The 14,699-nt window shown below is 36.0% G+C and overlaps 1 long non-coding RNA gene across 1 annotated transcript; it reads right to left on the reverse strand.

The window, feature by feature from the left end:
* Positions 1–1,822: 1,822 nt before the first annotated feature.
* On the reverse strand, positions 1,823–13,684 carry LOC135308939 (uncharacterized). The gene is made up of 4 exons (XR_010369308.1): positions 13,460–13,684; positions 12,861–12,928; positions 9,437–9,558; positions 1,823–3,316 (listed from the first exon to the last, which is right to left on the reverse strand). It is a non-coding gene; the product is annotated as an uncharacterized LOC135308939 (long non-coding RNA).
* Positions 13,685–14,699: the final 1,015 nt, after the last annotated feature.

The raw sequence follows: 14,699 nt of genomic DNA on the forward strand, positions 1-14,699 counted from the left end.
CTTTCTGGGTCTGCTCAGATTCCTAAAGCTTAGGGGTTTTTAACTTTTTTTTTTTTTTTCCAGACTTGTAAAGATTAACATTTTGGATGTTGAGGAATGAATTCAGACTTTGTAGCCTAGCTGAAGATAAAAACAGTTATCATTGGCTCATTTTTTGGCTTTTTATCTTGGAGCTGCTGTTAGGGAAAACATAGTAACTATGTTGTCCCTGTAGTGTGAAATAAATGGAACACTCAAAAAAGCATTAAAATAACCCAATGACCTTAAGGATGTGTGCAGAAAAGCACATTTCTGTTTTGGGGGGTTTTGTTTGTTCTGTTTGTTTAGTTAGTTTTTGTTTGCTTGTTTGGTTTTTTGGATCTTGGGGGGGGGGGGGTGTTTTGTTTGGTTTTAGGGGTTTGTTTTGTTTTTTATTTTTGCATTAAAAATATTTTAAATAATTATTTTCTAGAGCCAGAACTAGAGATCATAAATTTTCATTGAAATTACTGTTTTCTAAAAGCAACTGAGCTGCAAGGGTGGAATGTTTACAAGATTTCATAATGAGGTAAAAAGATAATATTGTTCAGACTGTAATCCTTAATGTTCCTATAACCATGGGTAGAAATTTGACATTATGTTGCCTTTGGGCTTCCCTATATTCTTTGACCTTCAAGCTTCTATTCTTTCTTTCTGGTGATAATTATATGTATGCAAAAGGAACTGATGTATTGATGAGAACAAACATCCAACTTCTAATTTTTAGTTGTTTTACCAGTACTAAGGAAAGGAATTTTTAAAAATCTATTCCTGTTATGAATTAATTGCTAAAAATTACTAATGGCAAAATGGTTTTAGGAAATGTTAAATAGACATATCTTGAGTGGTTTGCTGAAGTACTTTCTTGCACCCACAAGCTGCAACATCATCAGGTCAGGTGGGCATTTCCTCCTTCAATTTGTTGGGTAGCTTTGGAGTCAAATTATCATGTACACTGGTCTGTAATAATCATAGAAATATGAAAGGAATAATAAACTCTGACTTTGTTGAGCACTAGAATTTGAATTAGGCACTTTGGCAGAAGAGCTGAGATGGCTCTTGTGACCCTTCACTGCTGTAACACATCTGATCTGATATCATACTCAAATACATCATACATCCTTAGTCTGTGCTGACTTTCTTAAAATTTGTATTTCGCGTTTATCCTGAGGATGGGGAAAGAGGAAAAAAATCCATGTGTTTTGTCTTGTAGTAAGAAAATTGCTTTGATACATCTTCCTAGATAGTAGCTGTCAAATGGAGTTATTGAGCAATGAGTACACATTCATTTGGCTGAAATCTCTATTGGAAATTAAAAGCAAAAGATTGGAAATTAACAGTGAAAAATGTAGTATTCAAAGTAAAAAAAGCTAGCAAGTCCTTTATTTGGTATTTAGCTAATCCTTTTATGAATTAAAAATCATTATTATTCCTTTTTAAATGCTGCCACTACAGCTATTAAAAATCAATGACTTCCTTGAGTTTTTGCAAATTATCCTGTATTAGAAGGATTTTATAAATTACTTGGTTAAAGAAATGTATGTACCTAATAAGAATTGTTTACTATACAGAAAAGTAGCAGTTAATTTGCAAGATATTTAATATTTGAGTGTGCAGATTTGAGATGAGTGATGCTGACATGAAAATGCTCGAGTCATCTTTCCAATTTGGCAAAAAGAGAGTAGGTGTCAGGAACTGAATTGTCAGGGTCCTTATTTTCATGGAGACTGTAATACAGAGGACACAATGAATATTGTTTGTAATGATCCATACAGACAGACACAGATGGAGAAATTATACTTATTTTAATTTGAATGGTAGGAAATAGACTTTGAGCAAAATGCTTGGAGTCCTTAAGCCTTCCCACACAGTATAGAGAGGTATAGTACAGAAGGCATTTTCCTTCCTGTTAATTAGAGAGAGAGAAAGAAAGGGAAACAACAAAGGGAATAGAGGGGAAAAACACAATCACAATGTATAAAATGCACATCACCAGATATAAGGGACTTGCTGATTAATAGAACTGATGCAGAAGGGTTAGTCAGTCCTTTGTGGCATTTGTGGGGTGCTTCTGGCAAAGGGAAGAAAGTACTATGTCTGTTATACAAATCCTATGGTATCTAATCCAATTTAATTTTCTGCAACATGTCAGTGCAAGTCTAGTAATTCATTCAAGATATATTATTGTATAGGGAGCTGTAAGCAAAGCTAAAGATAGGACAGGATTGCTGGTTTTGTAGCAAATCAGGATTATTTAAGGTGTTTATTACAGAATATAGTATATTAAGAGAACCACAATTTATTTAGGAGGAACCAGGTGGTTGCTGACTCTCATTTTTAATTGCAGCTGAGGAGTGCTAGAACAAGGTGCATAAAACAGATGCTGTTACCCTTACACTTTCATCTTTTTGGGTTCAGGCTGGGTCATCTTCCATGTCACAGCATAAACTGAGTTATTCTAAGGCAGATAAATTACAGGATCAGTGGCCTGCACAAGATCAAGGTCGTGGTTGAGACTGATCAGGCCTAAAATCCTCCCCAGGTGCCCTGTAAACTGTTCAGCAGGTAGCTGGCACTGACATAAGCAGACTCTGTAGTTACTGAGGATTATCATTGGAATGGTGACCTTTTCATGCTAGTCAGCATATTTTTTTCCCTTAATGGAACAAAACATCTCTAATGTATCTGCAGATTTGTCAAATTTTTGTTGGCGCATTTTTTTTGTTCTTTAATTTCTTGGGTAATATAGCTATTTGTTGAAGCTTGTTCTGTCAGTGGGAACTTGGATGATTTATTAGTAATTTTAATGGTACTTACATATTTTTCATAAATTATGAAATAATAAACAATAAAATACAACTTCAGGAAAAGGTTATTTTAAAGAAAATATTATTTTCATTAGATTTTGCCTAAAATGCAGAAAAAGAAACCAATTTTGAAATCCTAAAATATTTCAGACTAAATTAAAACAGTGTATAGAATAAACCTCTATATGTACTTCGGGTTTAATTTATCAAATAACAGCACAACTTTAAATGCAAATAAAGAGATCTCATTTATTTTTCTGGCAGATAACACATAAACTACTTATAACTTAAGTAATGCATTACTGTTTATAATGAATAGGTATACAGACTTGTGACTCTTGGGGTTGGTCTCCTGCAGGGCTGGGAATTGGACTTGGGAGTCTCTTCCAACTCAGCTTATTCTGTGATTCTGTGATATATGTGATCCTGAGGTAACACATAGCTACTTACAGTCTGTGTCCCAACAATTACTGAAACGTCAGTGGGCTAAACTGGAAAGCAAAGCACAGAGAAAGCCTGGTTAATAGTATTTAAAATGGCAGCCAAACAGTTTTGCATCTTCCTGCACAGTGTAAGCAGTGGTTTTCATAGGCTTTAGAAGGTTGAACTTAACAGTAGAACAAGATCCTCATATATGGGAAGGACAAAATAATCCTTTGGAGGATGTTAATATAATATGCAGAAGCAGTTAACAAGTCTATTTGTCTTTTAAGTTCAGTAAGTAGTCATAAAACTGTGGAATTTTGTTAACATATATTTTTTCTGGGCCACGTGTATAGATAATGTACAGTGATGTAGTTTCAGTCCAGTATAATGAAAGTTTGACAAGGTCAGGGGGTCTTGGGAATCCAGGCATGGGTGTGGTTTGAAGCCTGCTGAGTGTGAGGCATGACATTGTCAGAATACCTACAGCTTTCACAGCAATCAAATCTACCCGTCCTTTTTGTCACTATTTCTCAAAAGAATTGACCCAAAATTTAAAAGCTCAGTTGTAAGTATTATCTTCTAGTTTTTCTGTGAAAATATGAGGGTGGATTACTTTTCTCTTTAACACCTAATTTAGCATCAATGCATTCCCCTGGCCACATGCTCTGTTCTTCTTGCTCTGGTAAGCTTGCCTAGAAGCTGATCTGCATTGTAGCTAATCAAGATGCTTCACTTCACCTCGCCTTTGTCAGCATACAAAAGCTCATGTCAGGAAAGCTTTCAGAGGTAATCAATCCAGAAAAATAGATCAGCAAAAGGAAAACATGGTGAATAAATATTTCATTGCAGTATGTAAACCTGTTGTTTTAAATAGCAAAACAAACAGCTTAGGCTGTTTTCTTTACATATTTTAATTATTCATTTATTTTGTATGGGCAATATTGATGTGTTCATATGCAAGTATAATTCCAACAATTGGGATGATTTGTGCAGTATTCAAAAGCATTTAAGTTCCTTGACCCCTGTTATATTTTGCTTCCCAGAATGGAGTGATATGTCATCTCAAGGTACTAATGTACTCTCACTAGAGCATCCTTTTTTGTTAATGATTATTATGGCCATTGCAATTTGTCCCACCTTACTGCATTTAGATGGGCCATGGGCTTGGCACCAGAGGTGATACAATCTTGGCATCCTAAATACTATGGATTTATTCTTGAAACAGTATTTCCCTGCCTTACACTATCAGGAATATAATTCTCAAATTGGGAATCAGCGGTGGACATGCACACATGTCCAATGGTGGGCAAACACATGCCTCATGTTTAGTGTAGAAGTTTCTATGGCCTGTAGAAGATTATTGTGTGGGTCTGCAGCTAACAGGAATATATTTTCCAAGAACTTTTCAGCGGTGCCCAGCAGAACAACAAGGAGCAATACCTGTAAACTAAAACACAAGAAATTCCATTTCAACATGTGGAAGGACTTTTTCACTTTGTGGGTGGCAAAGCACTGGAACAGACTGCCCAGGGAGGATGTGGAGCCTCCCTCTCTGGAGACATTCAAAACCACCTGGACATGTTCCTGTATCACCTGTTTTAGGTGACCCTGCCTTGGCAGCAGAGGGTTGGAATGGATAATGTCCAGAGTTCCCTTCCAGCCTCGATGTTTCTTTCTGTGATTCTTGGAAAGCACCCAGTACATCAACGTGAGTGTATTTGTCCACTGAATTTAGTCATCCTGATTTTACCATATCAACAGTTGTAGTTTCTGTCTTCTGCTGTTCTCATACTCTTCTCTTTTACTTCCAGTTGTAGCCCAGTGCATTGGCTATATAGAAAGTCTTGCTCAGATATCCCATATAAGCTGTCATTCTTGTCCTGAAGATTACTTTGCACATTATTCCCTCTGAAAAAAAATAATCTCTGGGAATTACTCCCTCTTCTGGACCTTCTAGGGCTTTACAGATTTTAGGTTAGAGCTCTATCTACTCTGCCATGCAGATTAATTTTAAATCACTTCAGGAGGGGTTAAAGAATGTAAAAGAGTCTTATTGTCAGTGGATTTCAGTGATTTGGACTTTAGTGATTTGCACTAATTAGAATCCTTATGTGAGTAAGCAGTAAAATGAAAATGTTTGTGAACTCCCAATTGTTTACACATTTTCTCTGAGAATGTGTCTAGCTTCAATATGACAAATTTATTCTGCTCAAAATTTTCTTACGACGCTGTCTGATCCAGTTAGAATCTCTTCAGAGGACATTAATACATTTATCCCCGAGCAATACTGAGGGGAAAAAAAAAAAGATGTAGAAACCTCAAACAGAAACTCGTATCTATGGTTAAATGATGGCATTTATTCTGGTCACCAAAGGGTTATCCATTCAAAATTTTCTACTTAGTGACCATGGGATGGCTAATCACCCTAAATCACAGGAATTTAAATTCTGTCAGGTATGGAAAGTGAGCTGTCCCCAGCAGTGGGAGGTATTGACTTAACTCTTGGATACAGTTGCTGAGGTGTGGTGATCAATTTGAGACTTAGATAAAGAATTGTGTGAACGAGGACTCTATGCTCTTTATCATTTGTCTACAGGCCACATTTGAGGTTGAGTCACCAAATTGCAGAAGATATAATTGCCAAGTGTAGTTAAGTGTTTTCAAAACCCTTGCAGACACCTCTGTGCATCTTAAAATATCTAAACAGCTTTGCAGTGTTGTCTAAAGAAGTTGATGTGGCTCTAGATGAAGCTGAGGGCAGAACTGGGAATGGATCCAATATCATTCAAGGCCTAGCCCAGCACATCAGCACAAATCATCTTCCTTCTGAAATTTACTTCAACTGTGCCACAATTCTGTGCTCAATTCATTAATTTTTAAAACCAGGTACTATATACCTTAGAGTGAGTTTAAGATTTAATATCCTATTATTTATTGATGACATTGAAATCTTCATTAAAAACACTATATGGGCCTGAATGTGCCCTTAAACTTACTTGAAACCAACGTATTTTAATGGGCATGGTTGCTCCCATTTTCTCCAGTGAGAGAGCAATTTCATATTCAGTATGTCCCTAGTATTATTTAAGCATTCCACTGACAACACTCCACAAACAACATTTGTAAACAAAACAGTACAGGAGCAAGCACTTTTTCAGACAAGACAGTCTAGTGCAACCAGTAATAATTTTCAACAAGTGCACATTCTAAGGCAGAGCAGACATACACAGAGGACATCCATGTTTGGTTTTTTTTTAAATCTGACGACATCCTGTTTTATGGTGGCACAAATGGTGCCAAGTGCTTTGCCTCCCATTTTTGTGCTTTTAGAATTAATTAGAATGCCCCTGATAGTCCTTCCAGTATTTTAAACCTTCTAAAAATGTAAGTGTATGAAAGAGTATAGTTTACATTACTATAGTTTTCTCAGGAAAAGCCTTCTGTTTAGAGAAAATTGATATGAGATACTGACTGTATACAGTCCATGATGAGTGTTGCTGAAACTGCAGTAAGCATTGCAGATTCATTTATTGTGGTTGTAGCAATCTGAGAGCTAGATACAAAATGAAGAACTTCTGCTGTCAAGGTCAGGTGATGGCCCAGATTCTATTTTTATTCGTTAATCAGTCTGAATGCCTGAAGACATCATGTCCCTGCAGAATTAAAAATTCTGGACTGAGTCCTCCAGGGTAATGATTCAGTCCTATTGCTCCAGGGATGGAGAAAGTTTTACACTTGGGATCTTTCTCATTCTCAAAAGAAAACATGGTAACTCCACAGCATTGAATTACCTTCTTAGAAAGCATTAATGAATACCTTAATTGGACTAATGAAATTGTGGAAGGAATCATGTAAAGTTTTGCACAACAAGACATTACAATATACCTGAGATTGGAAGAAAATTCTCATTTAGAAAAAGACATACATTGCAAAGGTATCAAATATGAGAAATTTGAGTATGCTTGTAATGATCACCACAGCTTAATAGAGAGGACACATTCAACTAACAATGGCTTTTTTTGATATCACATTTTTTTGATATATAAATATTTTAATATATTTTACTAAGTCTATATACGTTATGTATTATGCTAGGTTATATATTTGGAAGTCTGAAGGAGTAGTACTGTAAAATTTTACGAATATACATTTGAGGAGAGCTTAATAGACTAAGTTGTGTGTGGAAGCTTTCCTTCAGCATTAAAAGAAGTTGTGATTTCATTGTTAATCTCAGATGGAATTGGATTAAGATTTATCATAAATGGCTATTTCCTGCTCTCATGTTCCTCGATATGTCTGCGTCACAGGAGATACTGCCTATTACCTGACAATTGCAGAGTTTGAGGCTCCTGGGACCATATAAAACCGTTTTTCTTACTTGACAAAAGCTGCTCAGCTTGCTAACACTTCTTTTTTTCTTTCTCCTCAGATCCTGGCCTAATTAAGAGGGTGGTTTTATCACATATGATTTTGTAGTTAGGTAGAATTGGGAAGTTCCCTTGTGGAGAATGTGAACATTTGATTCTTCTTTCATTCAAAACTCTCCCTTAAATTCCTTTTATTCCTTTTGTAGTGTGGCTGAACAATAACATTGGTATGAAAGTGGGTAGGTTTCTTTAAACTAATATTTCTTTTCTCACCCTTCCTGTTTTCAGATATATTCAAAACCCGAGACCAAGACAAACCAGGATATTTTTAGAGTAAACTTTTAAATCAAATGTAGGATGTTCTGGAATTACAGTGCACTTCAAGGAATTGTAGAAGCATAGACTGGATAGTGCTGAATTAAAGTGTCAACTCTATTGTCTTCTGATCAATAAGATCCCTTAAAGAACCCAGAGACTGACAAAAGAAGAAAAGTGAGTCATTTAGAGAGCAACACTGTAAATGCAGCAGTCATGATGGTTTGAGTGCAAAGCTGTGAGTAGAGCTGCAGTAAAAGAAATGGAGGCAAACACAGCCCCAAAATAAATCAAATATCCAGAAGATTGTGAAGTTTCTTGTATTGACTGTGCTATGTACTACACAAAATAGCAATAAATTATTTTTTCTGGGTATACTAATTATGATATGAAACAGGAAGGAACTCCTAATGGTTTGATAGGTGTGAAACAAATGTTTAGTGAGCCAAAGGATAGTAATGAAGGGTAGTAAATTACACTGCTGTTTTAATAGCCTGTCACCGATGGGATATACTAAGGCCAAAGGAAGTATTTGTTGGGTGAATGTTTAATCTTTTTCTTTTTTAGGAAAGAGAATGTAGTTGGATGACTGCTGACTAAACTTGTCATTACTTAGCTGTAAGCCCTTTCTATGTATCAATAATAAAACTCTTTGTCCTTGACCTTTCTGTATATTTTTCATTTCATGTTTTTCAGGAGAAAGGGGTGGGAGGGAGTGACTGGGGAGAACAGAAATACAAGGGGAGCATAACAGGAAAGGAGATGGTGTATTTAACAGATACTGAGAGAACAGCCATATTTCCTGTTTCTGCCACTAAATTCAAGTATGACTGGACTAGTAAGATTCTGTTTTGGGCTCTAATGTGCTGGAGTCTGTGTCTCAAGGATTATTTATCTCTAGATTAAGAACAGAACAGATGTAAATACCATCAATTTCTCATTTGTAAGTGGCTTAGACTAGCCACCTTTTTCATGGCTGCTCTTGTAGATTGAAATGAACCTCTTTTGGGTTCTGATACAGCAAGGTTCAGAATTTAATTGTTATCTTCAAGCAAGAGTTGGGTTAGACTGGGTCCATGTTGAAAATTAGAGGTATGCTCAAATGAGTGATTGAATGACAGCCTCATTAGCAGTATTTTGAAGTGCTCAAGAGCTTGAGTATTTAATGAGTCACATTTTGAATAGCTATATTTTTTAGAATTAAAGAATTTTGTTCCATCTTGCATGTAAAAAAGAAAATAGACTCCTAATACTATGCAAATACACTTTATGATTCATATCTGCAACAATACAAGCAAGGAAAAAAAACTGTATAAAATGAAAGACACAATAAGATATGTCAGATAAGATTTTAAAAGCTTTGCCAGTGAGGAAGAACTGAAAATCCTACACTTGAAACCTAATGATAGAATATTGCTCAAGTGTTGTAATTACTTTTCCAGCATATTTGTCAAGTTTTTACTAGAAAAACAAGGCTGCTATTTTTCCTAGAATCTGCATTACCTTGGTGGTTTTCTCTGTTCTGCATATAGGACTGTGCTGAATTTTAAGAGATCTGAATTTGGCTGAGGATGAGCAAGCAGCTGTAGCATTCAAACATTCTTCTCGAGAATTCTGCAGGAGGTCTGAGCAAAAGAGAATATCTGATTAATGACCCTGTCCCAAACCAGCCACAGGAAATCATTGCTTCTGGTATGGCTGGGCTTGACAGATGTCTGTTGGATCATTGTGCATTACTGTTCAAACATCTCTGAAATTTCCAAGATATGGATGTAAGAAGCAGCATAAAATGTCAAAGTCACACTTTAAGATACAGAATAACTGAGAAAGTGACACGAGACAAGCGCCCTCAATATGTTAAAATTTTTCTTGAATATTTGACTTTTCCACATGTTAATATTTCAACCTGTGACAAATCAACAGCATGAGACACTGCTTGATGTTGGCTACACAGAACGGCCTTGGAAAGCAAAGCACAACAGCAAAGATCCTTATCTGCCTTTATGGGACACAAACCTCATTTTTAAAGAACTGGCTCTCTAGCCTGTCTATATCTTGACAAATGATTAAAATGAACCAGCTGCTGGTTTCAGATACTTCTTCCCATTCTTTAATAAATTGCACAGTTGCTGTTAACAACCTTTATGCAAACAAATATATTTTTCAAAGTGTAGAAAGAAGACTGGTCTTGATGTGCAGGTTAGGTCTGACTTTTGTGATAATGGAGGGATCAAGAGCAGTGGTGCCTGTAGCAGCTGGACCAGGAGGGAGCCCAGCTGAGCCCAACGGGGCACAGGGGAGTGATAGGAAAATGGCAACCCCACAGCAATTGTGTTCCCAGTGGTAAACACCTTTTGGGAGTGAAACACCTCTTTTTGTTAGGTTTTGCTATTAATGTTGCTGTTGGTATGGTGCATGGCTTATCCTTGCTTTGTGCTTTCAGTAAATTGTGACCCTGACCGATATTCTCTGCTTTACCAGAAAGGGTGAGAGAAGGGGGGAGTGGATTATTTAGAGTTTAATTTCTGTCTGATGCTGAAACCAGCATGAAATGTCAAGTACCACTACTAATTCACATGTACTTTCAGTAGTCTTTCTGTCACATTGTCCAATGGGCTTAAAGTATGAGTAGGACCAAAAGAAATAACTGTTTTTTCTTTTGCTGTATCCAGTGTGAATCTTTTGGAAGGGGAAGGAGACAACTAATTTCAATCTAAATAGCAAGTAATTTATTAAAAATTATATTATTCTCAATGTTAAAAGGCCTTGTGAGCATGGATAATTTTTTCCTTGATGCATGTCCTTGGAGACATTTGATCCATTCTTTCCTACTCTCCCTTCCTAAACACTACATGGAATACATTAGGGCTAGATTAAGAATTTGAATGAATTCTTTGTTTTTACTAAAAGCCCTACAGATTTTGCCATTCTTTTTCTTTCTCTGCATCCCTTTTCTGCTTGCACTGAATGGTGGTTTGGAAAGAAGTTTTATACTATGCTTGATCTATTCTGTGTAATGCATGAATTTGTTAGATAGGATATAATTTTAAGTAAGAGAGTCCTGAGCAATGTTTATTCGGTGAGATCCCTAGAGGGATATTCTTGGAGCAAGAATAGGGCCAGAACTGTTCAAAGAGGGTATAAAAGGAAACAGTAAGAACTCAGACCCAGCACACTTTGCTGTTTGAACTTAGGTAAATACTGAAACAACTACAAGAAACAGACAGAAAGACTGCTGTTTTTCCTGGCTGAGTAGAAAATCTTCCCAGCAGAGGCAAAATATCACTGATGTAGTGGTGGCTTCTGATAAAAATGGTTGCAGCAGATCTGAAGTTCTGGCAATCCATTTATTGACAAGATGTTTGATGCCTTTGTTTAAAATTGGGCATGCCACAGAACCTTCATAGCTCTAGCTGTGTATTTTTTATTCTGAAAAAAAATGTATGCACTACCATACATACCATGGCAATGAAAAATTTTATTTCCTGATGTTCTCACATGTATTTTTCCAAATCACATTCAAGTACCTGCATAATAGAACTGAATTACTATAATAGAGAAGAGTAATTTAAATTCAGAGACTGCGATTGTATTTTAATGGCAAAAATCCCTTTGAAAGGGAACCACTACTCCCTGGCCCTGTCAGGGGAACAATTCTGAGAGAGGACAACTTGGTGACTGAGTAAATGCCCATACCAGTTAAAAGTTTATGTAGTTGCTGCTTTGTAATAAAAGTAATGAGCCCTATGTTGCTATTCTCTGTAAATATCAGATTACAGTCTGGTAAAATCAATTTATAATTAAAACATAAATTATCAATAGGTAATTTGCTGGTTTGTATTTAGTGTTTTTTTTTCCTAAAGCCTTCTTATTAGTAATTTGCACTTAAAATAGTTATTATAAAATTTAAAGCCTTTTTTGCAAGCTCGGGATTAATTCCTGTTCAAGCAAGAACTCAAAAGAATAGTTTTGATGTTGTTCATCTTTTTCGGTAAACATAACATATTTTTATCCAAACATCCTTTGTTTGTATTTTCTGTGCTGTTTTTCTCTGTTCAACACAGAAATACCTATGTTCAAAGTGGTCAGCATTGAAGTGGTGGCTCTTGCTTTGAGAATCCTTTGGGACTGACCTTCTGGTAAGATCATGGCTTGTTCATAATGGGTAAGTACTTTATGAAAAAGAAATTGAGTTGAGCATTTAAGATTTTAGTTAGCAATGTGCACAAAGTCCTCTTTGTGGCACTCCTTCACCCAGGCATGTGATATTTCAAGCCTATAATTCAGTACTGAATCTTAATTGACCTTGGATTCATGTCTGGTTTTGTAGATGGGTCTGAGGCACCTATAATATTGAACTACATTTTTATGTCAGTCTGTATTAGGAATCAAAACAAATTCAAGCAGAAGATCTCCAAAGAATGAGATAAGGTAATCCTCTGACCATTTTTTATCATATTTTGACTTTAAAAAATCACTGGCATAATTTGTGATGCAGATACATACTCCCCATGTCCTTACAAACAAAAGTGCTCTTTGCTTCAGTTGCAAAAAAAATGCCGAAGGGTGAGGATCTTTATGTGAATACAGAAATGTAGGAAAAGAATGCTTCCTGGGGTCTTGGGGATTTCCAGAAACAATTTAAAACAGAAAACCAAAGTTTAGGGGGCAAATATTGTAAATGTGCTCTTTTGAGAATTGGATCAGGGCAAGAATGTTTGCTGGGAGGCTCTAAATCTCAGTGTTACTCATCAGTTTATGAAAAATTACAGTATTTTAAAAGTGCAGCTGCTTTTTAAAGATATCTAAGGCCAGAAAATCAATTAGTGAGTCAAGATAAGTAAGCATCATCAGTGTGGCACTTTGTTGGAACTTCAGTTATTCTTTACCTATGTTTAGAGCAGAGACAGTAATCTCAAGTTCATACCTTGATTCAGAAGTAGACATTACGTGTCTGTAAAACCCAGGAAGAGCACTTCTGTCCAGGTTGTTTGACTGGAGGAAATTAATCCAAACAAACAGATTAGCATTACACTCCCATGGCAGCGAATGTAGTTAATGAATATGACAATAAGCTGAAGCACATCTAATCAAATTGAAATGAAATCATTATAACCAAATGATAGTGTATAACTCCAAATTTTAAATGGAATTACATCAAATATTAATTTAACATGAAACACAAAGGTAATTTCTCTTGGACCATGGTCAAAGATGAAAGTTTTCTGGTTTATTATTCACTTTCACAAGAAGAGTGTCAAAATTCAATCACCCTTTTGTTTTATTGATAGCCAGAATTCCATTAGACCTGGCCAGAGTAGAGGGAGGATGAAACATGCCAGCTTTTTATCTCTATGTTCATACTTCCTGCAAGTAAAAGCATAAAATGGGATTCTGCAAACCTCCTTGCTGTCAGGATTCTAATATGCCTTTCTACAGTTTTAGCTGCTAATCTATGTGATAGCTACAGTTACAAATTATTGTTTGCATGTTTTGCTGTCCTAGGTCAACTGCACTGGTACATACAGCAATTTTCTGAAATTCAGCATTTCATTGGGAAGAACAAGAATTCCAATCCTGATATAATCAGGCTGTTCAGGTAAAAATCTCCTTTGCAGCTCTGGTGCCTTTCTTCTGATGGCAGCACTGAACCAGTAATTTCTGATGTACCAGAAACAAGAATAGATATGTTAGTAATGCTGCCGAGGGTCAGTGTAGTCAAAGAATTTAGTGTTCTGATGCTCTATATAGCACTACCATACATTTACTCTATAGCATAGTTTAGGATCAGTCAGTCTTCTCTATGACATCAAAGCTTTACCTGATTGCTTGCATTGTCTTTAGACGGTTAAAATGTAACCAAAACAATTGTGCAGTTTGGAGTCTGTAAAATGTTATACAGATTTATCAATATTATCTTTGCCTAAGATATTGAGACAGCAGGTCTCTCCAAATGCCTTTATAAAATTTCCATGTAAATGCCAGGTTTGTATATATAGGTACATGAGGTCACAGGGCTCATCTTCATCATAAACCCCATCCCCTGATATCATAGAGGTTTTCTTTTCTTCTCTTTTTTTTTTTTTTTTTTTGGTATGCTTGACAATCTTTGTAATTAGACTTTTAGTGCCACATGAAGTGGAACCTTCTGAAATGCAGTACAGTTAATGGAGGCAAATATAAGGATCCAATGGCCCAGAAGCACCTGCAGACAAAGTGCTTTAATGGATGTATATCACGTAGTGACATTGGATCAAGTTGAGATTCTTTTTTTTTTTTTCATAATTTGTGTATTTGGTGCCCATGTTGTGATAGAGAGTGAGCAGTAGGGCCATGCTGGCATGCAAGAGGGGAATACTGGTGCTGTGTTGGTACAGCCCTGCTCTGGCTCTGCAGCACTGACATCACCAAGTGGGCCAAAGGAAAGCCTTTTTTTGTCTGCACTATATCTCTTACCCATTACTTAGTGTTAGATTTATTTTTACTTACACATCCATATTTACTAGATGCAGAAGAGTGATTGAATGATTATTTATTTAAGAACTGAAAATATTTTCTATATGTGATTTCTAGAAGAGCATTTAAAGAATTTTCAGGCTTAAAACAAATTTAAATTTCTAATCTTCACATCATTGCACAATCAAATATATGAATGTATAATTATTGAAACTTGGATATGCTTTTCTGTGTGTATCTATATAGTGTTACAAGGGATGCATCAACTCAGTGGGTTGCTTTCATGTGATTTGGACAGAGATACATGAAA

This window comes from Passer domesticus, chromosome 10, assembly GCF_036417665.1.
Source record: "Passer domesticus isolate bPasDom1 chromosome 10, bPasDom1.hap1, whole genome shotgun sequence".
Classification (NCBI taxonomy): domain Eukaryota; kingdom Metazoa; phylum Chordata; class Aves; order Passeriformes; family Passeridae; genus Passer; species Passer domesticus.